We start from the raw sequence: 25263 nt of genomic DNA on the forward strand, positions 1-25263 counted from the left end.
AGGAGGCAACTTTATTGCCCTCCTCCAATGTTTGAATGTGTGCAAATAAACTAACTCACTGAGTTCATCCCATCTTGAGGTTGCTGTGGGGTTATTAATAGAAATTGGATCGCACCAAAACTGAGGGGTTAGGAAAATACACCACAAAGGGGGCAAATCAAAATCAAAATGGATTTCTGATTACAGATGGGAGAAATCGTTTAAATTAACCCCTTCCTGTCCCTTACACAAACTCTGTGAAAAGAGGACAGTCTATCAGTACAAGAAGAATTCTGATGTTAGCTGTCATTTGCGGCCCACTCTGGCTGACCTTTACAGCCCACACCAGCCGACCTTTGCAACACACCGTTTTCGCTTACCTTTAATGTGACAGCTGAGCCTGCTTGGTCCCACGATCCCATTTGCTTTATCATTCAACGTTACATTTCTGTGAAAGACTTCAGCTAATGATTTAAGTGCCCACTAAATTGGATCCTATCTTCCTGTTTGTGTTTCAATGTCTCCCCATCTTTATTCCGCGGTCCATTTTTAAACGTGTCAACAAAGTGATCTCTGGCTTTGTTTGGGCGGGCAAGACCCCGCGGGTAAGGAAGGTAATGCTTGAGCGGAGTTGGGGAGAGGGTGGGCTGGCACTGCCAAATTTTAGTAACTATCACTGGGCGGCGAATAAAGCCATGATCAGGAAGTGGGTGGTGGGGGAGGGGTCAGCATGGGAGCGTATGGAAGCGTCTTCATGCAAGGGCACCAGTTTGGGGGCATTGGTAACTGCGCCTCTGCCGTTCCCGCCGGCATGATACTCCACCAACCCCGTGGTGGTGGCGGCCCAGAGAGTCTGGGGGCAATGGAAGAGACATATGGGAGCAGAGAGAGCATCTTTCTGGTCCCCAATCTGTGATAATCACCGGTTTGCCCCGGGAAGTATGGATGGGGGATTCCGGATATAGCGGAGAGCACAGATTGAGAGGATGGGGGATATGTTTATAGAGGGGAGCTTTCAGAGTATGAGAGCGCTGGAGGAGATGTTTGGGTTGGCGAGGGGAAACAAATTCAGGGATCTGCAGGTGCGGGACTTCCTATGTAAACAGGTGTCAACCTTCCCACTCCTCCTGCTAAGGGGGATTCAGGACAAGGTAGCTTAGAGGGAATCAAAGCCCCCGAAGTCAGAGAGCTGGCTATCGGACATGACTAGCTTTCTATGTTTGGAGAAAATCAAGTTCGCCTTGAGAGGGTCACTGTTAGTATTCGCCCGGAGGTGGCAACCGTTCGTCGACTTCTTCGCGGAAAAGTAATCGTTAGCAGAAGGGGGGGGGGGGGGGGGGTTAGTTTAGCTCAAAGTAGGTGGTTAATAAAGGTGGGACCTGTAAGGGAGGGAGACGGCTTTTGCACTGTTTATAGTTTCATGTACATTGTTTATTGTGTTGTTAAAATACCAAAAAAAGACCTCAATAAAATGTTTATTAAAAAAACAATAAATTAGATCCTATCCTCTTTGCCAATTTAGTGGCTACTGAGGTGTCCACATGAGAGGCATAAAGAAACTGACTTTAATTGTAAAGTAACTATTTACACAATACACTTTAGGTCCCAACTGGGACTGGGAGCCGAGCTTTTATACACAGAGTCTATTACTCTCTGATGGGGCGCCACCCCTCAGCGGAAAGTTTGTAATCAATGAGACTCATGGGGAGGTTAATTGGTCTGACCCTGTAGGTTTCGTGTGGGTTACACATGGAGCGGGATTCTCCCCTACCCGGCGGGCCGGGCCATGCTGGCGCCAAGGAGTGGCGTGAACAACTCCGGCATCAGGCCGCCCACAAGGTGCGGAATCCTCCGCACCATCAGGGGCTAGGCTGGTGCCGACGGGGCTGGCGCCACGCCAACCTGCTCCAAAGGGCCTCTGCCGGCCGGCGCCAGTTGGCGCATGCGTGGGAGCGCCAGCGTGTGCTGGCATCATCCCAGCACATGCGCAGGGGGGGTTCATCCCCGCGTCGGCCATGGCGGACTGTTACAACAGCTGGCGCGGAGGGAAATAATGCCCCCACGGCACAGGCTCGCCCGCGGTTCGGTGGGCCCCGATAGCGGGCCAGGCCACCCATGGGGTCCCCCCGGGGCCAGATCCCCCAGCCCCCCTGTGGACTCCACAGGTCACCGGCAGAGCCAGGTCCCGCAGTACCGACCGGGTGTATATTACGGCGGTGGGTCCCGCCGCAAATGGACGGCCACTCGGCCCATCGCGGGCCGGAGAATCGCTGGGGGAGGCTGATGCCAACGGCCCCCGACCGGCGTGGTGCGTTTCCCGCCCTGGCCGAAAAACTGGCACCAGAGAATCCGGCAGCCGGCGGGGTGGTCTTCATGCCGCCCCCCCCCAGCCTCCCCGCTGATTCTCCGGCCCGGCGAGGGGTCGGAGAATCCCGCCCAAGATCTTTGCTTCCTGATTCACTTTGGCACAATTAACAAAACCGTACCTCAAGAAAGCATCCTTACACTACTTTGTTCCCGATTTCATTTTTTTCTTTGTTTAAAACAATTCATCTTCCATTCTTCACAATTCTATTCCTTGCTTGCTCAGAGCTATAAAATTGAGAATCTCTCCTCCGTGATTCCGCGCCAAAAGAACGGATGTACAGGGTGCGTGATGTCAGTGTACATGGGCATGTGGCCTGCTCTCTGCTGCTGCTTCTGGCCGGAAGATTGTATTGTTCTATTTCAAAGCGGACCACGGCTAGCATTCTCAATTTAGCGGCCTTGGCCACTTCGCCAGTGATCGGGAACACACGCAACTGATGACTCTGCGACTCTCCCGACACTGGCCTGCAGCTCACCCACGGTTCTGGACTCACAGTGTGAAAAACCCTGCTCCAGAGCGAATGGCGGCAAAAGCTAACTTTTTAAACATGTTTACAGACCTTAGTGTCGCCAAGTTTCAACATCATTTGCCTCCTGTTATCCTGTTTTGATTCATAGTACATCAGCGCTGTGGTGTTTGTGACAACTTCATTATGTTGACTCATCAAATTGGTTTCAAATGCATCTTTTGCGCTCATCAAGCGGAGTTATGCCAGTGCTTTGGAATAATTTACCCCCGTTTTATCCTGTCCAAGCATGGGGTATTCCTAAGACAGGCATAATATGACCTACAGGCAGACACAGAATAAACAACACTACCCCAATTGTGGGTCTCAACGTTAACAACACGAGTGTGATGCTTTCCATCTCAATGGTTTTACTATCAAATTGTGCTAAATTCTAGGGGAGTCTATTTTATTGTGGATTTATGTTCTCCAGGAATTGAAGTTCATTCCATGTCGGAACTTTATAATCTTTCGAGAAAGACATCCTATCAGCCCGAGTGGAATTTGAATGGAAGTGCCCAGTTGCCCAATAAACCAGTCATTATGTTCAAAGGAAGTGTTACTGGCAGTCCTTTAGATCAATCCAATTTCATTAACCTACAGCCCATCTCCTGGTCAGATACAATATCAGGTGTCAGTATAAGGCTATCACTTCCATTGGCCCTGCCTTAAGCAGCTTTGAAAGCAAAGAAAGATTGCAGATCTATGCAAGCTTGCTTGAATGTTCTGGCAAAGCAAATCAACCCACGCATGGAAAACTGACAGGCCAGGAAAGCTGAGCAAAGTGCGATGCCACCGTTAAAAATTGTATATATTTGCACTCAGCAGATTGATAGTAAATGAATAAGCTCAAAATGACAGCAAATTAATTTCTTAAAAAGCAAAAATAAGGCTATATGCTAATAAGGTGATTAGGTAAAACCTGAAGCTAAAAGAAGCATTTAGTGCTCACAGGGCTAGTAATAAAAATGTAATTTAATAGGTATTAATGTGCAGAATCTAGGAACGCTGCAAAAGACAGACATTAATCAGCAAAAAGAAGCAATATTTCTACTTTCACATTGGCAATAAGCGGATAATCAGCATAAGAGAAGCCATGAAGGATTGAAGATGGGAAATCCCTAATGGAGAATGGACAAATTGCAGATTCCATACACCTACTTTGCTTTAGATTTTGCAACGCAAGGTGGATATTGGTATTATAGAACTAAAAGAGGTGGCTGTAGAACAGTTGTTGGAAATTATTATTTCATGGTAAAAGGCATTTAAAAGGCCTCTCAAACTTAAAACCAACAAATGACAAATGATTTACATCGGGGCATCCTGAGAAAGATTAAAGAAATAACAGAGGCCATGGATGCAGTTTACTAAAATTCTGTAGAGGGAAAGATTATGCCAGAGGATTGAGAAGGTCCCCAGAGCGACAGCGGCCTCCAGTGTAAAGTAGAAAGGGATAAAGCAGAGAACCAGGAGCCAGTTAGTATTTTATCAGTTGTGGTACCAGAGGTTGAAGTTCCTCAGCACTGGAGGAATAGGAGTTCAGTCGGTTAGCTCAGCTTGCTGGACGGCTGGTTCATGATCAACGTCACAAGTTCAATTCCCATACCAGCTGAGGTGATCCACGAAGTCTCCTCCTGAGGTGTGGCGACCCTCAGATTACCATCAGTAAGCGTTCTCGCAAAAAGGGAGAGCAGCCAATGGTCCTTGAGGCCGATGGCGACTTTCATTTCATTTCAAAATGTATTTGGAAAAGTAACAGAGGGAACAGATAAAGGAAATGTAATGTGTGGTGAATGTATTATACCAATAATCCACCAGTGTATTTGTATCTGTGCTGTTGCCCTTGTATTTGAATCTGTGCTATGCTGTTGCCCTTGTGGGCTTCTCCTATGGGCCATTGTATGGCATTATCCATAGGGGAACATGTTGGGGCATGTATGGGCTCCGCCCATGGCTCCTCCCCTTGAAGGGAGGTATAAAGAGCAGTCGACCTGTAGGCGGTTCTCAGTATTGGTTCAGTCGCAGGCAGGCACTGTTCTAAGTTGATTAAAGCCACGGTTTACTTCGACTCATGTCTCGAGTGAATTGATGGTCGCATCATAATTAATGTGTTTTTTATGGAAGCTCAAAACCGCTTTATGTAGTGGCACAAAAAAGGCTTATTGCAAAGATATAGGAAGGATACTCAGGCCTCCCAGCCTTGTGTTTGCCAGCGGTGGGAGGCAGCGCGCTATTCGCTGTCAGTGGGATTCTCTGCTTCCATCACTGTCAATGGGAATCCCCATTGAAGCCACCCGCGGTTGGCGGTGTACTGCCGGTAGGACCAGGCAACCCCACCGCCAGCGAATGAGCAGAGAATTCCGGCCATAACTAAGGGGACTGTGGCCACCTGAATGTCAGGAATGGCTGGAGACAAGAAAAAAAGGTCAGCATAACAACAGTGCCTCCAGAAAACACGTTGGGCAGGATTCTCCGAATCCCCAGTGGCGTGTTTCCGGGTGGCACACCATTCGTTGGTGGCGGGATTCTCTACACCCGCCGCTTGTCAATGGGGTTTCCCATTAAAGCCACTCCACACTGCCGGAGAATGGGGATGCACTGCTGATGTCCGTTAAGTCAAGTCAATGTTGGGAATTTGTGGGAGGGGCTTTAAGAGTTAGTTCCCAAGTCAAAAAAAAACGGAGGACAGCATTGAAAATTGACCAGGAAAGTCTGCCGGGCAACGATAAGCTCACAGAATGGAGAAAGCGGCAGAAAATACAGTTCCATGTGGGAAATCATGAAATGAAACACATTTTAAACAGTAAAATCTGAAATGAAACTAGAAGAGGTATTTAACTGGACAGGAAATTTAAACGGTGACGGGTAGCTATGTATTTAATTGGTTTGTAAAGTTACATGAGTAAATAAAGCAAACAAATCATTGGTTTTGTATCTGCAGATATCTAATGCAGAATTAAGATGATAATGTTGGATTTGCACTTTAGCTATTCTCCAGAGTATTGTGCAGTTCCTGGCACCACATTGTACCTTTTCAATTGAAGCTATATCTTTGCTCTATAATCTGGATGTATGGATACTACCGGGGATGAGGGTCATAGTTGGAAGAGATACTTGCGTGGTGATGGCTGTTTCCATCGGCAAATAAGAAAAGGGGTAGAAATTTAGTATAATCACAGCGAACAATACTTTAAAAACAAACAATACCGAAGGGTTAGTAGATTGGAAAACAGGACATGGATTACAGCTGGTGAAAACACTGGTACAGACTCAGTGAGCCAAATAGGTATATCTTGTGCTGCAACATTCAATGAGTTGATACCTTAGAGTCCTGTAGGTGCACAATATGCCTGGCAATTCACTGCTTTAGAGCAGGTAGACCTCAACCAAAGATAAGTGATATGAGACAAAAACAGAAAATGTGAGAACTATTCTCACAAGGACAGGTAACATCCGTGGAGAGAAACATTGTTCTTGTTTCTGCTTCTCCTATTTTACTTTGGCTCACCCCAATGCTGATTGATCACCCTTCTCCATCTCCTCCTGTCAATCACCCACTAATTTCCCAGCCTCACTGTGTTTAAGTCTCTCACCACCACATCTTTCCCTCTGACTTTACGCCTTCCTCTTCTCCACCTCCCTAGCAGTCCTATCTCTATCACTCACCTCACCACACTCCCTTCTCTTGCTCCGCAACAGATGATCACACCATTTCAATCTCTTCACAGAATCATAAAACCCCTACCGTGCAGAAGGAGGCCATTCAACCCATCGAGTCTGCACCGACCCTCTGAAAGAGCATCCTACCTAGGATCTCCACTCCACCCTATCCCCGTAACCCAGTAACCTCACCTGACCTTTTGGACACTAAGGGGCAATTCAACATGGCCAATCCACCTAGCCTGCACATCTTTGGACTGTGGGAGGAAACCGGAGCACCCGGAGGAAACCTATGCAGACACGGGGAGAACGTACAATCGCCACACAGAGAGTCATCCAAGGCCGGAATTGAACTGGAGTCCCTGGCACAGAGGCAGCAGTGCTAACCATTGTGCCACCATGGTGCCCTCTCCTCCATCTTCCTGGCAGTCCCATCTCTATCATTGCCGCCACCCACTACCCCCTTGCCTACCCCCACCCCCAACCGCCTCCGACACGCCGGACTGAGGCTCAAGCTCCAGACACGACGCCCCTGGAGTAACCATCTGCAACGATCGTGCCCGCCGCATCGCCAGAGCTGAGGTCTAAAAGATCGATCCGGCCTGCAGACAGACTGAATCTCTAATGGACCCCACGTCACCCCCGCTGGACTTGATTTTTTTAACACGGGGTGAATGTGGTGATGTACTTCACCTAATACATGAGCTGCCTGTATTGTCTGTATAATATTGTGACCCATGACCTGGAAGTGATGATACGGGCTACTTCCAGGTACTGTACTGGAACCCACTGGGGCCATATATAGTCCGGCCACCTGTGGGTGGCACTCATTTGGACAGCCGACTCTGGCAGGCGAGATCATGGATATTAAAGCCTAATGTTCACTCGTTCTCACGGTCTCACAGTGAATTGATGGTATAACACCAATCATCCAATGAAACCCAGCCACCGGTGCAGGAAAGTCAGCATGTATTGAGGTTGCTGCCAAGCTGGGCTAAATGGGGAGGGTTAGTGGCAAGAAAGGTTCCCGGCAGTAAAACCAGCCACCAAATCCAAATGATGATTGATATGAATGGAGAGAGAGAGAGACACACACACACACTGAGTTAATGAACAGAATTTAATGGTCACAGCCAGCAGTGAGCCTGTCCACCAATTGGCGAGCCATTTCCTGTTGGGGGTAAGTCACAATTAGGCAGCCAGCTGGCTGCTGTCAGAGTTCCTGGTCCCTGCATGGGGAACTTCCTGCCACATATTCTGGTGCGGGATGCCTCCAAGAGTTGCCGGCCAATCAGTAGTTTGCACCTCTCCTGTATCAGTACCACAGTGGGGCCTGGTAGAAGGCTGGCTCTCCCGAGCAGAGGTGTTTGGTGGGCGATCCTGGACGGCAATCATGGAGAATAGAGTTGTCGCGTTGTACCTGGTGTTAAAGAAGATCAGGACAGAGGTTTAGCCAAGTGGGGAACTATCATGCCATCTATATCTCAGAATCTTGTGTCGTTGGGTGAGATGGTGAAGACATAGCAGGTGATTAAGAGTCAAAAATATTAACACAACAACTTATACTGCGTCATTCTGAAATGTGGGAAATCTCTTAAAAGAAATAAAAAGGCCCACCATTTATGTGGGACTGGTCATACTAGTCGATCATAGACAAGTAACTAATTTATGGCGTACTTAAATATCACTCTTTCCCTATGGCTGTTTTTCCTTTGTATTGCATGGCTTTCAGTGAGTTTACTTCTATATGATAAAATATGTCAAGTCAGTATCTAGATGCTGTGATGACTCGAGGCAATTAGAGTTTTGTTAAATGAACAGTAACAAGCAAAGGATTTCACAGGAGGAGTGTGAGTTGGTGCTATTGACAAAAAGCAGAATGCAATTTAGAAATGTCAGATTGAATAATTGAACATTCTGAGCATTTGCCATTCAGATATTAGATGGGACTCTATTTTTACAAAAGTCCATTTATTGCCTTTTGTCGTGGGTATGTTTGCAAACGTTAATGGAATCAGTGTGGGTCAAAGTTAGAAGGAATTTCACATGTCTTTCACAGACCAGCTTCCAGGATAAAATCTCAAATCGCAACAGATCACAATTAAGTCCTTAAAGTGGTATCAAATATTTCGCCGAAAGTGTCGTTATTAATCGATGGTTTTTGAAAATTTATCATTAGCAGTACAGACCGATCCATGTTTCCACCTCTCTTCTTTCAGGCTTGGTATTTTACGTTGAGATTGCATCATCTGCTACTCTAAAGAAAGCCTCAGACAATCTCTTTGGGGTGATAGCTTTGTTCATCGGTTCAGGAAGCTGACAGATTGCAAGAAAATCCAGGTGCAGAGGTGAAGTTATTGTTTGTATGGCACAGCATCACGTGAGTTTTACAATTCAGTGACGTCCATTCCCACACACATTTAGTTCTCCCTCTCATAATCTTTGCCAATTTAACTTTCTTCCTCACACTTTCTCACAAGGTGTACAGCCGTAAGGTGTACAATCTGTTCTGGGATCACTCTGCTGCTATGCCAATTCTTCTTCTCCTCAATGGGCAGCACAGCAGCATAGTGGTTAGTACTGCTGCCTCACCGACAGGGACCCCGGTTCGATTCCAACTTCAGATGATTGTCTGCGCGGAGTTTGCACTCTTCCCCCCCCCACTGTCTGCGTGGGTTTCCTCCGGTGCTCCGGTTTCCTCGCACAGTCCCAGTTGTGCAGGTTAGGTGGATTGGCCATGCTAAATTGCCCCTAAATGTCCAATCCTTAGCTGGGGTTAAGAGGCTACGGGGTTAGCGTGGGTGAGTGAGCCGACGTATGGTTCACTTTCTCAGGGTCGGTACAGACTTGATGGGCCAAATAGCCTCCTTCTGCATCGTAGGGATTGTATGATTCTATGATAAACGTTCTTAACTTGGTTTCAGAGTAAAAACGGCTATTTCCATGAGCTGACCGTGTCTCCTATGATTGTCAGAGTTTGGAATCTACATGAAAAAACACACAGGCTGGGATTTTCCAACCACATTGTGGCAGGCCATGCCACAGGCGATTCAGCGCCCCAGCCACAAGTCCGACCACTTTCGGCGGGACCAGACAATCACGACAGCTTGCGGGGGCCAGGAAATCCCGTCCATAGCCCTTCCAAAAAAAAGGACCAATGCATTAGTTAGCACCTAGAATCAAAGTTGGCATTTGTGGCCAATCTACAGTCTCTTCCTGCAGCTTGCGATCACTTTTCTTCCTGTTTGCACTTTAACCAGGAGGAATAGCTTCAGTTATTTCCGAAACAACATTTATTCTGCATGCTTTTGATTGCATGGAAATGTAAGTTCACTAAATTATTATATATTGCACATTTAAAAAACACAAAATTTAACACCAGGTCATAATGAAATGTGAAAATAAGCACGGGAAGGTCTCTGAAATTACAAAGCAAAGTGAAAAACACAGCACTGCACACTATCCAATCTCCAACCTGAAGTCCTGCCTAAACTGTTTTTTCACTTGACATACTCCTCGTTCCGCATGCACAAAAATATGGTAGGTTCTCTTAGCTCTTAAAAATTTTCTGAAGCTCTTATCTAACTTCCCCACTGTATTGTAAAGACACCAACGCTTGACACCACGTTAAAACACAGACTAAACCAAAGGAAATGCAGCGACAACTTGCGAGATGTTGATTATATGGCTGGGCCCAATTACTGTTTAAATATTACAAGACCATGCAGTGCCCTTTGTGAATTTGTTTTGAGAATATTTTCCCATCTTTTTAAAATAGATGGCCTTTAGGAGAGTCTGCTTAATGGAATGCAATTCCAATAACCAGCTCCGAGCTTCAACTCACTCTTATAAATGTCATCTGTACCGAAAAACTGATTACACTCTCTCCACAAGTCAATATTTGCCCTTAATGACTGACACAGAAGCTTGAAAAGTTTACTTTACAGCAGCATGAATTTATTAAAATGAATTATCATTCGATACTCGGCTTAGGGGGTGTTGTGTTTATTAAACCGAAGTTAGTTAGCATTTGGAGTTCCTTACTAATGGCTCTCACCCTTTGTCACTGTTCTTTCAACGAATGAAAACAAATCAAAATTGATAAAGCAGCTTCACCTACACCAAAACGCGTAATATCATCGGCAAGAGTGAGTCCTAATTCTAATAGCAACAAAACTACCGCTCGAAGCAAAAGGTGTCCATGTTAGGGAAGGCATCATTTCAGAGGGCGGGAATTTCAGTGGCGTGTATTGCGGCAGCGGAGCCAGCCCGCCATTGGCCGGCGGCGGGATCCTCCGGTCCTGCCGCTGTAAACAGGTTTTCCCAATGTTTGCGGGAACCTGCGGCGCGTTGTGGGGCGGGGGGGGGGGGGGGGGGGGGTGGTTGCCATTGGCAAGTTCCATAAAATCCTGGCGGCAGGAACGGCTGGAAAAGTTCTGCCACAGCGTTCACCTTGATTGTGCAAGAATACGCTCACGGGTCGCTCTATAGGGTTGCTTAAAAGAATGTCTGAGATTCAGTGTTAAAATGTTTCTGCTGATCAGGAAGCTTGCTGTGGTTGTGTTTACCTCTGAGAGACGCTGATGCCTTATGACTCATGGGCACAACTACTTGCGAAAACAAATAAGGCCTTGAAGCAACAATAGAGAGGGCCAAGCATCCTCTTCCTGAACAACTACATGGAAGAGGTTCACAGGGGAAAACAAACCTTTGGGACACAGATCAAAGACTGTTCACGCAAACCAGAGACCAACATGGACCAATAAAAGGATGACCACGTACACCGGAGACCATTCAAGTGACTCAGAAGAATCGGGCAGGAGGACAGTTGCTGCACAGCCAAAGTGAAAATCAGGCTGATAAACCCTCATCAATACGGTATTGTCAGGAGCGAGGCCATCGACAAAAGTCCTGCTGGAAGTTGATCGATCCTAGTCAGGTCCAATTGATCTGCAGTCAACCCAGTCTGACTATCTATGGCATAACTATATTCTTAAAATGAATCTGTATTTTTTTTTTAATGCTTAATCTTTTTCCAATACAGCTGTTGGATTCACAGACTCCATGATTCTCAATCTCATGGACATTACACACCCTTCCACCTTCAGAGCATCTGAATTCTCCATAAAAAAAATAAAAGGCATAAAGAGATTATCAATATGTATTACAATAATCGCACATTCGATTTCATCTTTGAGATTATGAATGATAGCTATTCTTCCACCAATCAACTCAAGGCAGAACATCAGTTGTTTCAAAGTTACCACAAACATTCGTTTTGTGGGCTTATTAACAGCACAATGCAGCCAGATCACAAATGCCCCTGAGCTATAAACATGCTATTCAAAGCTAATTGATTTTTTTTTTAATGATGATAAGCTGTGTCGTAGCTTTATAAGCACGTTCAAGGATAATTTCACAGAAATATTCATTAAGTTTGTACAGGCTTTCATGCATTAACCAGAATTCAATTATGCTCGGGGGGTGGGGAGGGGTTCTACGTTCTTATGTCAGTGCAATAGTTTCTCAACCTTAAAAAAAAAGTAAAACAAGCTGTTAACTCCTGATTAAAAACTGCATGTGAAACTATACTGCTTGCTCGGGAGTTCAATTGCAAAATTCTACGCCAACTCATGAGTGTTCACCTTCTCAGTCCTATATCTTACTTTTCTATTTTTCCAATTAAGGGGCAATTTAGTGTGGCCAATCCATCTACCCTGCACATCTTTGGGTTGTGGGGGTGAGACCCACACAGACATGGGGATAATGTGCAAACTCCACCCTGGTCATATTTTTATGGGCCAGGGTTTGCAAAACTCCAAAGTATATCTTGGAGTTCACCTGACCTACAACTGTTCAATGATTTTGGTTACGAGGAGCACAAGGGCCTGCCTTTCAGGTGTTATTCAACAGAGGCCTTAAACAATTTTAATCAAAAACTAATTTTATTCTACGAATTTAGTTAACATTTTTCCTACACCTAGCATTTTTAGAAACACACACACAGTAAGCATTTTTATTAACTACCGACATAAATACCCCACATCGCTACAGTACTCTATATATAACCCTTAATAAATTCCCCTTTTAGCTGTTCCAATTTAATAACAAGATCCCATGAACCCGAACCCCTTTTCAAAGGGGTGGCCCAGCACATAGCACTCAAGACCTGATTTGGATGCTCCCGCTTCCTTTCCAAAACAGCAGGTTTGAATTTCTCCCAGAAAAGTTATTTTATTTTCAAGTTATCAAGCAGTCTGGAAACAGCTTTTAAAATGCAGATAGAAAAAAAACCTTCTTTCAAACTGTGCAGAACAGAACCAGTTCAAACTCAAAGCAAAAGTAAAAGCAACTCCTGGAGCTCCACCCACACAACATCACTGAAGCCACGTGATAAGTCAAAAACATTTCTTAAAGGGGCATTCCCATGACACTAAATTAAATCATAAAACAGTTCCAGCACAGGAGGTCATTTTCCTCATCATTGCTTCTTTTACTAATCACTAGTCCTCGCCTCTTCTGCTTATCATAAAATCACAGAATTTACAGTACAGAGGGAGGCCATTTGGCCCATAAAGTCTGCACCGGCCCTTGGAAAGAGCACCCTACTTAAGCCCACACCTCCACTCTTTCCCCGTAACACAGTAACCCTACCTAACCTTTTGGACACTAAGGGGCATTTTAGCATGGCCGATCCACCTAACCTGCACATCTTAGGACTGTGGGTGGAAACCGGAGCACCCGGAGGAAACCCACACAGACACGGGGGAAAAGTGCAAACTCCACACAGACAGTGACCCGAGGCCGGAATTGAATCCGGGGCCCTCGTGCTGTGAGGCAGCAATGTTAGCCACTGTGCCACCATGCCGTCCTAATAGGAAAACCTCCCTGTCTACTCTGTACTGTAAAGGGTTAATAGATGGAATATGCTAATGTATTGTGTGGGTCATGATGTATCACTGACACTACTGATTATCTGTTAGATTCCCAAGAGAGAGAGGTTGGAATCATTTCTAAGAAACTCTGTGCCTACTCTCCAACTTATTTAGAAGTAGTTCTATTGAACAACTGTTGAGCTGATACCAGAGGATGTCTACAATTTGCCTAAGAACCAGAGTCCAAGACAGAAGAACCCAATCTCAGAACATGGTGGTGGCGATGGAGACATTGGTGTAAAAGACACATTGGCGTCAGCAAAGGAACCACAGAGTGAACAAACCTTTGAAAGCAGCTCGAGAAACTTTGGTAGAAGGAGGGAGACTGGAGAGAGGTAGCAAACCCATACCTGGTTAGCAGTCCCTGCCCTAGTCCCACCTACTTGACTGTCTTGAGGGCCCACAGAGAGGTCAGAGGTGAGAGTTATGGACATGACCTTTTCTCCAGGACTGAGCAGTATCAAGTCTTCATTAAAAAAAAAGAGGCCAAAACTCTCAAAATAGTTCCTTTCTTTATGCAGAAGGTGTCCATTCCAGACAACGCTCTCTTAAGGCAGGGTGTGCAATAGTCAACCATGGATTTTAATTCCATTTTTAAAGCCTTTTGACACCTATTTCAGCTGAGGTAAAATTATGTAATTAACAAGTGCTTGCACCGACCCATTTCCTGACGATATGGGGCGCTGAAGGATGAGCTAATCCATGATCGCACAATCATGGGTGTTCAGGATGAGAAACTCTCTGTCTTTCTGCAGATCAAAGATGATCTTACATTGTTCAAGCGGTCCAGGATGTGAGGGAGGCTGAGCTCAGGGCATTTAACCGGGCTATTATACGTGGCAACACAGTGGCTTCACGTGACTTCACAGATTGGATAAGGCCATGGTAGCGGCTCCACCCACAAGAAAGCCTGCCAAAGAAACCAAACATGGCACAAACTCCAGGTCAGCAGCTATTGGGGTGCTGTCATTGTGGTGTGAAAACCAGGCAGAGACACAAAGACTCCCCAGAAAGAGGTGCGGAATGCTTCGAATGTGACAGAACTGGTCATTACACACGTTTTGCAATTCCAGCAAAGTCGCAGAGCAGATAATATTTACAAAGTACCAGCACGGTGGCCTAGTGGTTAGCACAACCGCCTCACAGCGCTGAGGTCCCAGGTTCGATCCCGGCTCTGGGTCACTGTCCGTGTGGAGTTTGCACATTCTCCCCGTGTCTGCGTGGGTTTTGCCCCCACAACCCAAAAATGTGCAGAGTAGGTGGATTGGCCACGCTAAATTGCCCCTTAATTGGAAAAAATAATTGGGTAAACTAAATTTATAAAAAAAAAATATATTTACAAAGTACATTCCTTCCAAGAAATAGAAAGTCCAAAAAACACTGAGTTTTTCCCCTACAGAGTTCCTAGGGGAAGTAGATAATCTTAATTCAGATTACTGGTCAGTTACAGTACAAATTAAAGGCTTCGATAGCGGACATCTCGATTCAGCCAATGAATCTTCATCCATCAGACATCAAGTACAAGGTCCAAGGGGCATTGAGGTTCCTATCAAAGACAGGATTCTTATTCCTCTTAACCAGTGCTTTTCAAACTTTTTTCCAGAGACCCACATTTGGCAACCGACTAACTTTCGGGACCCACACCGGCCGGTCTTCATGACCCACACTGACCAACCTTCATGACACAAGCCGACAGACCTTCACGGCACATGCCATGTCAACTTACCTTGAATGCGAAAGGGTAGTGTTAGAGGTGAAAATATTCACACGAAGGGCTGAGTATAAGTAAGAAGAGCAGTTTATTATGTCAGAATTCTGGGAGACAAGGTCTGGGGACTCCATAGCCCCTGACAGTACCTTATCCCACTTGAGCTAAAGCTCACACGGGTTAATATACAGATTCAAGGGGCGGAATTAGTTGTTTTCTCATTTACATACAATCAGTTAACTATATTCGCGTCACACTTATTACATGCAGTCAATCAATTTTCCTAGCATTCTCAATTATCACATATATGGTTAAAGTGGGTGTTGTCCTACGCACCCCTAACTTCATACATAAGTCATTCAAAAGTAACATAATAATGTGTCCTATCTACAGCGGTAGACCTTGAGCTTATCAAGGATACATTGCCTTGTCTTGTTCTGTGAAGCTGTTATCAGCGGCTGTCGGGACACTCTCTATACATACCCACGCTTGGGTCTCATGAGACAGTTTACAGGGAATGTGGCTTGTTCAGCCATTTTGTGTCTTTAATATCTCAAAATGGCTAACAGCCATTTTGTGTCTTTTCTGATATTAACAGCATTGTGTATACACTATCTATTTCTACAAATTGCCTCTTCTAAACAGGCATCCAAGCGAATGAGTACCTCTTGATTCATCAGAACTATTCAAAAGTAATAGAGGAGCACAAATGTAGTTACAGGGCCACCTATAATTTATATCATAGTTCAGTATCACAAAATGCCCTCCAACACTTCCCCCTTTTGGTCATGGAAGATGTTTACAGAACTCCAACTGACCACAATGAAATGATATGAGGGCTGCAGGGTGCGTTTGGGGCATGTAACCTCCCAGATGTTCCGTACATACACCGTGCATGGGAGTCAATGATCACCCCTCAAACGAACCCATATATGTCACATTTAATGTCTTGATATCAATCATTCCTGCCTCCCTGGCTAACTCTGCTGTCTATCATTAAATTATGTTATTCATATCAGTTCTCAAGTAAGCTCATCTAACAGTCCCATACCCGCTGCCACTAACTGTCATTCTGAAGTAGATCCTCTGTGTGCTTATCTTTCAAAGTGTAGATTTGTCTTTTTCGTTAACTGGTGGTAAAGCTTCACTGATTGACTGATCTTGAGTCTTCGTTCCCTCAGAGTTTCTGCAAGTTGTGGGACCACCTTTGGCTATTTATACTCCTAACTCAAATGAAACTTGCGAGAGCTATAGTGGTGGGCCTAAGAGTTATAGCGATAGGAGGTTACGGTATTTTCCTTTTCTTCTGGAAATTTAAAATGCATGAGGGCAGGTGTAATCTCGAAGACACAACCATGAGCTCTGATTAACCCACATTCGTCCAACTCTCCCTGTCCCACTGGTTGGGGGCAACGTGAGGGAGATCCCATATATTATCCCTGCGTATAACAGAGTTCTCAATGAGATAGTACCTGAGGGAGGTGTTAGCCTGTACGATTCCAATGTCTTCCTGTTGGTTGTGAGGGTATGGCCCTGAGTCCAGTGTGATGATAGGGATCATCAGGACAATCTGTACCCCCGTCATCTCATCCATTTTACAGTCAAGGATCGCTGAGTATACTCTCCTTACTCCCTTCAGAGTACGGTTGTCCAGCGTCCCTCGTCATTTGGCTAGCTTAGCCAGCTGCGGGCTGTCTATTCAATCAGGCACCTTCCCCCTTTAGATCAGATCAAGGTTGTGTCTTAGCTGCCCCTGTCAGAGCCTTCCGGCTGGCTCCCTTGCTTGGTCGATGAATTTGTTAATTAATGTTGAATGTCTTAGTGTCTGTACCTAACACTGTTGTCCTATTCAATTGTATATCCAGGCCCTCTTCCCCAAGCTGGCTGGACCTTTCTCCGACTTCCCTAATATTCTCTTCCTTATTCCTATAAGTTGTTCTACCTTCACATTTAACCTTCGTATGTCCAGTGACCTTACCTGTGTTAAGTCAAGCCACTGCATCATTGATTATGCCTCTTCTAACCCTGTGTAGGTTGTTATGCCCTAAAAATCTAGCCCGTGTCATTGGAAGCCTGCTTCATAACAACCTTACTTCAAACACTGTACATATTTATTTCATTTTTTTTCTCATTTTTAAAAAATATATAAATTTAAAGTACCCAATTCATATTTTCCAATTAAGGGGCAATTTAGCGTGGCCAATCCACCTAGCCTGCACATCTTTGGGATGTGGGGGCGAAACCCACGCAAACACGGGGAGAATGTGCAAACTCCACACAGACAGTGACCCAGAGCCGGGATCGAACCTGGGACCTCAGCGCCATGAGGCTGCAGGGCTAGCCCACTGAGCCACCGTGCTGCCCCTTTTATTTCATATTATAAACAATACCGGAACGCGCAAGAAGTACAGACACAAATTGTATACGCATCCGATGTATTTCCCCGAATGTAGCTGCAGCCAAGCATAATAAGCTATATCATTGGTCCAGTCTCTGGCTGCTGGGATGCACATCCCATCAATAAAATTATATAAAGCACCAGAGTTCATATGGCTACGTGCATCCTGTGTACGTTGTGAAGTCAATGATGTTCAAGCGCCTTGAAGTGCTTGTTGTTGTTCTGAGATCACAAGAGCCATCACGAGTCCCCACAGCTGCTGCTGTCGTTCCAGCCTTTCTTGAATGTTTAACCTAAAAATTTAAAGGAAAAGTGGAAAAGTGTCCTGGTCGTCACCAGGTGTTCGATTCTGTCCGTATGAAGCTTTTCCTGTGTGGGCCGATCACGTGTGTATGCAAGGGTTAGATCCAGTTGATATTGTGGAATTTATACTGTTCTTCTTTGTAGACAAATCAAGAATTCCACCTGCTTGTTGAAAATCTTTCTGCTGATTTTTATTCACAGTACCGACCCGTTCATATCTATTTTCCTAATTCTGTTGTGTTTGAACCCGATCTTGACGTGCATTTGCCTGGTTAATTAGCTAGTTTACAATAACTCAATTGTCTCAAATTCCTGAAGCTACTGCAAATATCGTGGCACTTGTAGTTACTTGTAAAGTTCTGCACTGTATGTTCTCTGTTCTAACACCAAAGATCCATGCTGCATGGGACAGAGTGGGTTAACTAATCTGATTATATCTGAAAATTCAAAAGTTAAGATTTGTAAGTTCCAATTAAAAATACATCTTGAGCTGTTTTGGCTTGTTATTACTTTTTCAGAATTACAAAGCCAGAGCTCAGAGTGTGGACAGGCAAATCCAGCACGGGAGTGTTGGATTGCTGCCAAGGTCCTGTCATCAAATGTCTGAGAACGATGTGTTTTTTGGAATATAGATTTGCTTTCAATCAGAGTTGTGTGTTTTTCCTTTTTAAAAAAAACAGCTTCGCAAACTTCTGAAGTTTTAATTTCCAAACTAATTTTATTTTAAAATATCAAACACAATCAATTATTGAATATATGACTGAACCAATTTTGCGCTGTATCGTGGTTCTCTACCAGATGTCATTTTGCCACCACCCTACTTTTGTTTAAACAAGTAACATGATCTTGGACATATTTTATTTACCCATCTGTCCTTTACACTTAATTCTGCAATCTCAGAATTAAAACATCTGCGTTGTGAGACAGGTTAGTTTTACCCTACTGATGATTACAAAGTATTTGTGTCGGGGAAGTTTTAACCCTCAACTAATGAAACACTGGCTTGGTCATATGTCATATGTATTGCAACTGTCATATGTATTTCAACTATCCGAGCTTCCAAAGAACACCATAAAACTAATATTTTCTTATTCTTACATACGTGATTTTGTACCCTGATTAAAATTTCTTGTGTATCAAAATTACCCTGGCAATGTCAATGATAGCCTTTGAAAAGAAAAATCTGTTAACTACAGTCAAACTATGATTTTAAATCACAATGTCAGACAACGCACAAAAATAAGTTAGGTAAAAATACTTCTGGAGCCTATTCTAAAATTCCAGTTTATACACCCAAGGTTACTTTCTCAGAAGATAAATCTTAGCAGAGAGAGATATTAACATTCACAGACCAAACACACACATTCTCACAGGTCGCAAACATCAGAGTAAAGAGACAGTAATTTCACAATCGCTTGATTAAAATACTGAACAAAATCTTCCATCCTCCTTCGTCATAAAAATTTATCTGTGTTATTCCATTTAAGTCAATTTCCACTGATTGATTTTATAGGCATTTGCTATTCTTAGAGACGTATATTTCTTTGTGCAGCTGAACTGCTTGCTGAAATGGTTACATTTTTGTACAGAATCGAAAGAGGCGGAGAACTTGGCATGATGGCATTTTTATCGGTTACATGACCTCAAACTTTATTTATTTTTTCCTACAATGTTACTCAAATTTCTTTCTTGTTCTTTAAACTAAATTCAATTTTCAATGTTCGTTACTTAACCAGTGTTTGAAAAGAGATATTACTGGATGTTTTTTTAAATTTTGCTTCAAATAAATTGAATTACTGCCGAGTTTATCTGGACGGCTTGAAACGATCTGAAGTTATTTTAGACAAGAATCCATTGTTCAGTTTCTAACCTTAATCTTGTATTGACTTTACTCCCCATTTTTCTCCTCGTTTTGGGAGGGGGATTTGTCATCTTCAGATATTTCTGAACAAAAAGCTGATTGAGCGTTTCAGCCCCTTTCTGATCTTTTGGACTTTATTTGATATTTTTCTTTCCTGTCCTTTGGACATGTCCAAACTTTTAGTTGATTTAAAATTTTCAGTTCCAGGGAGACTATTTCTTTCCCCTCTCCTTGAGACATTCCAAGACAATAATTAGCCGTAATTGTTGGCAGTTTTCTGCGATTCTTTGCCAGTTTGCACAATCTGTACTGCCGTTATCTTTACTCACTTTATTGCTATTGTTAAAGGAGAGCTCAATTCCTTTAAACTACCCTGTTTTCCAGACGGTGTGAAGGTTTGATTTATGTCATTTGTTCTTCTAACTGGTGAACTAAGATGGCGCCTGCTTTATTTATCTAATCTCACTTCTGTGTATCTCACCATTTTTCTCTGTTCCACAAGGGCTGCGCGGGATCCCACCCATCTTTGATCATTGTTTCTTTTGTACCAGAGTATTTTGCTCTTACCCGAACGCCAGACTCATGGATCCCCGGGGGACCCCAGAAAAGTGGCCTCATGCCTCTCTTTTCCACTATGTATTAACCGTATCATCTCTATCACCCGCGTATCCGGTATGACTAGGCGACTGTGCTCAGAGGCTTTACCTATCGTCCACTCCTGTAGGGTGGCGGTCCTGGTTTGGCACTATGTCACGATAAATTTCGCGACCCATTATTCACTCAATAGTCTGTGCATCTCGGTTTCCCAACTAACTCTGGCCGTCACGAGAGCTCAATTGCCCCCTTAATCCAGGCTCAGTATGGGTCCTCGAGCAGCCAATTAGTACTAAAGAAAATGGTATTGTGGACCAACAAAACAAAACCGAATAAAATAAATTTTAAACTGAGTCTTTTACTCACTTGACCTCGATACCAGATTCGTTAGATGTTACCTCACCGGCCGTCCGCCTCGCCGAGTGACTAATTTCTGGCGGTCAAAGGGTTGACTACTCGCCTTGTCCACTGGCTCGAGCGGCGTCCAGCTCAGCAACACCCGCCAGACTACGCCAAATGTTAGAGGTAAAATATTCACACGAAGTCCTGAGTATAAGTAAAAAAAGCAGTTTATTATGACAGAATTCTGGGAGACAAGATCTGGGGACTCCGCAGCCCCTGACAGCACCTTATCCCACTTGAGCTAAAGTTCACACGGGTTAATATACAGATTCAAGGGGCGGAATTAGTTGTTTTCTCATTTACATACAATCAATCAACTAGATTCACGTCACACTTATTACATGCAGTCAATCAATTTTCCTGACATACTCAATTATCACATATATGGTTAAAGTGGGTGTTGTCCTACGCACCCCTAACTTCATACAAACGTCATTCAAAAGTAACAATAATGTGTCCTATCTACAGCGGTAGACCTTGAGCTTATCAAGGATACATTGCCCCGTCTTGTTCTGTGAAGCTGTTATCAGCGGCTGTCGGGACACTCTCTATACATACCCACGCTTGGGTCTCATGAGACAGTTTACAGGGAATGTGGCTTGTTCAGCCATTTTGTGCCTTTAATATCACAAAATAGCTAACAGCCATTTTGTGTCTTTTCTGATATTAACAGCATTGTGTATACACTATCTATTTCTACAAATTGCCTCTTCTAAACAGACATCTAACCCAATGAGTACCTTTTGTTTCATCAGAACTATTCAAAAGTAATATAGGAGCACAAATGTAGTTACAGGGCCACCTATAATTTATATCATAGTCCAGTATCACAAAATTCCCTCCAACAGAGAGTCTGATTTGTCCTCACGATCTCACTTGAATCCGGTTCAAAGGAGCAGAGGGCAATGCGTATATCAGGAGCAGGCTTCAGCCGGTTCCTTTGTGCCATCATCATCTTTTGAAAAAGGAAAATCCAACCTCACGCATGTAGGTCGTCGTGAAGGGCAATAGCAACCAAATGTGTGTTTTACTCAGCATTGGATACTCCTGCCAGATGGTACACCAGAATGCAGACAAACTTGTGGGCTTTTGCCGTGTTTTAACATGGTATTACAGGTCAGATACAGCAGCTTAGTCTTTTAATTTGGAGTAATCTCTAAGTTAATAACTGATTCTGCGAGCTCAACCAGAAAAATAATTTCTCACACACCACTTCTCTTTCAAAATCTGAAACTTCACTTATTTGCCATTACTTACCTGTATATAGCATAAGGTGACAAAACCATACCTCAGGAAATCATCTTTAAACTTCTTTGTTCCGAGTTAAGTTTATTGTTTCAGGGCCATTAACCAGAGGCCCTGCAGCTTTAACACTAGCACTGTTCTGTCCTGCCATGGTCTCTCCAGAGCAGTTCTCTCCAGCAGATTCTGTTGTGAAATCCTGTCCAATTGGTAAACTGCCTATCTGAGTCGCTGACCTCTTATTTTTAAGAAAACCATTGATCTTCACAGTTCACTTGCCTTGCTTGCCAGCAGCTACAAAATCAAAACCTCTGCTTTGGCGCCAAAAGCGCATACCTGGGTGGCACTTCAGGTCAATTATACATGCAGGGTGCGTGACCTGCTCTCTGCTGCCGCTTCTGGCCGGATGACTCCATACAGCCTAATCATGTATCTCCATTTAAAAGGCGGCTCCATCTGCAATTCTCGATGTACAAAACGATAGCCACACACGGGTCACGGCCCCACTTTGAAAACCCTGAGCTTAACCACAGATCATTGATCCTCTCTATATTTTTCAAAATCAGTGGTGACTCTTAGATGGCGATATTGGTGTACGTCGAGCAATCTTAGAAAGAACAGGCAATGTTCATCAATTGAATGATTCACTGTCCTTCATGCAAAATCTTCAACCTCTTATTTAGAAGCAGTGAAAATTCAGCTTTCAGAAGCTGAGCAAGTTTATACACTCAGCTGTATGCGCCTTCCTTTCACGGAGACACAATCCACTAGACCCAGGGCAGAGATGGAAGCTATGAATCTCTCAGTCCTGCATGAAGTAAGGCCAGAGGTGGTGGATACAGAAAGCACTACAACAAACAGTGACCAACCCCATGGGGAGCTGCTGGACCTGAATTGACTCTTCCCTTGAGATAGCGTTGAGGAAGAATCCGCTTCAGTACTGAGTGATCTCTTGGAGATTGAGGTCTTAGAGAATGATCTGTCTTTCTCTTTTTAGTACCCAATTCGTTTTTTCAATTAGAGGTCAATTTAGCATGGCCAATCTACCTATCCTGCACATCTTTACATTCTGGGGGTGATATCCACGCAGGCACGGGGTGAATGTTTGTCTACTTTATCTCCTGTTGTTCATTAAGAGCCTTCCACAGAGGATGCTTTGCTTGAGTTGAGTTCCGAGTCCTTCAAGAATAACACTGTTAAAGAGCTGACACCTGCCCTGCTGAAAGTCAATTGGCCATCCATACCCTTGGTGTCAGCCGAAAGTCTTTTCTTCAGAGCTGGAAGTTGGCACAGAAGCTGTGGCAGAATTTTTAGCACTTATGAATCTACAGAATTCTCTTCAGCTAACCCCAAGTTGATTGTACAAGAAATTCATCTCATTACAGAAGAGGAAGCTTTGTCGTCTCCAAATTCTCAGCAATGTTTCCATTTTCCAGAGTGGAAAAACGTCACACAGCGATAAATGTAGGCAATTATCACTGCCTACAGAAAGTAAACACTACTCGGTATAAAACTCATTGAGAAGTCATATCTTCTTTTTATGGCAATGTTGAAAAAGTTGGTTAATTTTTTTCCTTCCTTGTCATCAAATCTCCTTCTTTGTCTAAAGGTGTGCAGCTTAGGTGAAGTGGCCATACTAAATTGCCCTTAGTGTCGAAAGGTTAATGGGCTGCAGTGATGGGACGGGTTAATGAGCCGAGGTAAGGTTCTCTTTCGGAGGATTGGTGCAGTCTCAGGGGGCTGAATAGCCTCCTTCTGCACTGTCGAGATTCTATGATTGCATAAGTTCATTGAAAATTCAGATCTTCTATATCTTTTCAGTCTTTGGTGCAGCTGTGACAGTCTACCCAAGTGTTGAAGATTATTTATTTTCTGAAACTTCTTCTCAAAGTCCTTTGATGGAGAAACTAGTTCCTTAGAATGTCCTGGGCTCTTCTCTTCTAGTCACAAGGGTCTGACTCCTTCAGTCTTCTCTTTTGGATCAGTCTTTCATTGAAAAGCCTTTGTTGTCCTTGCAGTTCAGTCATCCTGAAGCCCACAATCTCCTTCCTAGAAAGCTTTGTTGCAGTCACCTCAAAGTCTCTTTACAACCGAGTACCGTCTTGTCCAGGCCACTCTTTAGCAATCAGGATTGACGCAGATGTGATTTCCCACTGGTGTGACGGGCAGCTGTTTGAATGAGTATTCATGAGCTGCAATTGAATGCAAATAATTTTTACGCCACTGGGAAGGACGGTCCACCATTGGGGGAATTGCAACGTGATTTAACACTGGCAGGTTTCCGACCTTTTGGCTCTCACCAGATCTTCCGCGTCTGCCCATCACCAATCCCTGACGGAGGATGAAAGGATTTCGCCCATCTTACCATGTTGTTGTTAGAAATTAGGATAGCATACTTCAGCACAGGTGTAGTATAAAGGGTTAGCAGATGGGATATGCTAATGTATGATACAGAAGCACTGACACACGTCAGTCTTGTGTCAGATTCTGACAAAAAGAGGTTGGAATCATGATAAGAGCTATGTGTCGACTCTGTGATCAGCTTATTTATCAGCATTAGAGCAGCATGGTAGCACAGTGGGTAGCACTGTTGCTTGACAGCGCCAGGGTCCCAGGTTCGATTCCCAGCTTCGGTCACTGTCTGCGCGGAGTCTGCACATTCTCCCCGTGTCTGCGTGGGTTTCTTCCAGGTGCTCCGGTTTCCTCCCACAAGTCCTGAAAGACATGCTGTTAGGTGAACTGGACATTCTGAATTCTCCCTCTGTGTACCCAAACAGGCGCCAGAATGTGGCGACTAGGGGATTTTCACAATAACTTCATTGCAGTGTTAATGTAAGCCTACTTCCAACAATAACGATTATTATTCTTATTACTTCTAAACAAGTTACAGAGCAGAGGCGGGAATCTCCAACCCCCCGCCGGGTCAGAGAATCGCCGGGGGCCGGCATCAATCCCGCCCCCGCCGTGTCCCGAATTCCCCGCCACCAGAGATTTGGAGGGGGCGGGAATCGCGCCGCACCAGTCGGCGGCCCAGCCCCCCCCCAGCGATACTCCGGCCCGCGATGGGCCGAAGTCCTGCCGCTGTCAAGCCTCTCCCGCCGACGGGACTGGCGGCGCGGGCGGGCTCCGGGGTCCTTGGGGGGGGGGGGGGGGGGGCACAGGGCGATCTGGCCCCGGGGGGGACCCCACGGTGGCCTGGCCCGTGATCGGGGCCCACCGATCGGCGGGCGGGCCTGTGCCGTGGGGGCACCCTTTTCCTTCCACCTTCGCTATGGTCTTCCACATGGCGGAGGCGGAAGTGACCCCCT

General features: G+C 44.7%; 1 protein-coding gene across 2 annotated transcripts in view; it reads right to left on the reverse strand.

Moving 5' to 3' along the window:
- mpp2b (membrane protein, palmitoylated 2b (MAGUK p55 subfamily member 2)) overlaps nt 1-25263 on the reverse strand; it is a 721652-nt gene that overhangs the window by 601734 nt on the left and 94655 nt on the right. Inside the window, exon 1 of one of the 2 annotated variants that reach the window (XM_038778701.1) lies at nt 20678-20857. The exons of the other annotated variant lie outside the window; for it this stretch is intronic. The gene's annotated coding sequence lies outside the window, so the exon portion shown is untranslated. Of the gene's footprint in view, nt 1-20677; nt 20858-25263 lie in introns of those variants that run through there. 2 annotated transcript variants of the gene reach the window in all.

Source organism: Scyliorhinus canicula, chromosome 19 (assembly GCF_902713615.1).
Source record: "Scyliorhinus canicula chromosome 19, sScyCan1.1, whole genome shotgun sequence".
Lineage (NCBI taxonomy): Eukaryota > Metazoa > Chordata > Chondrichthyes > Carcharhiniformes > Scyliorhinidae > Scyliorhinus > Scyliorhinus canicula.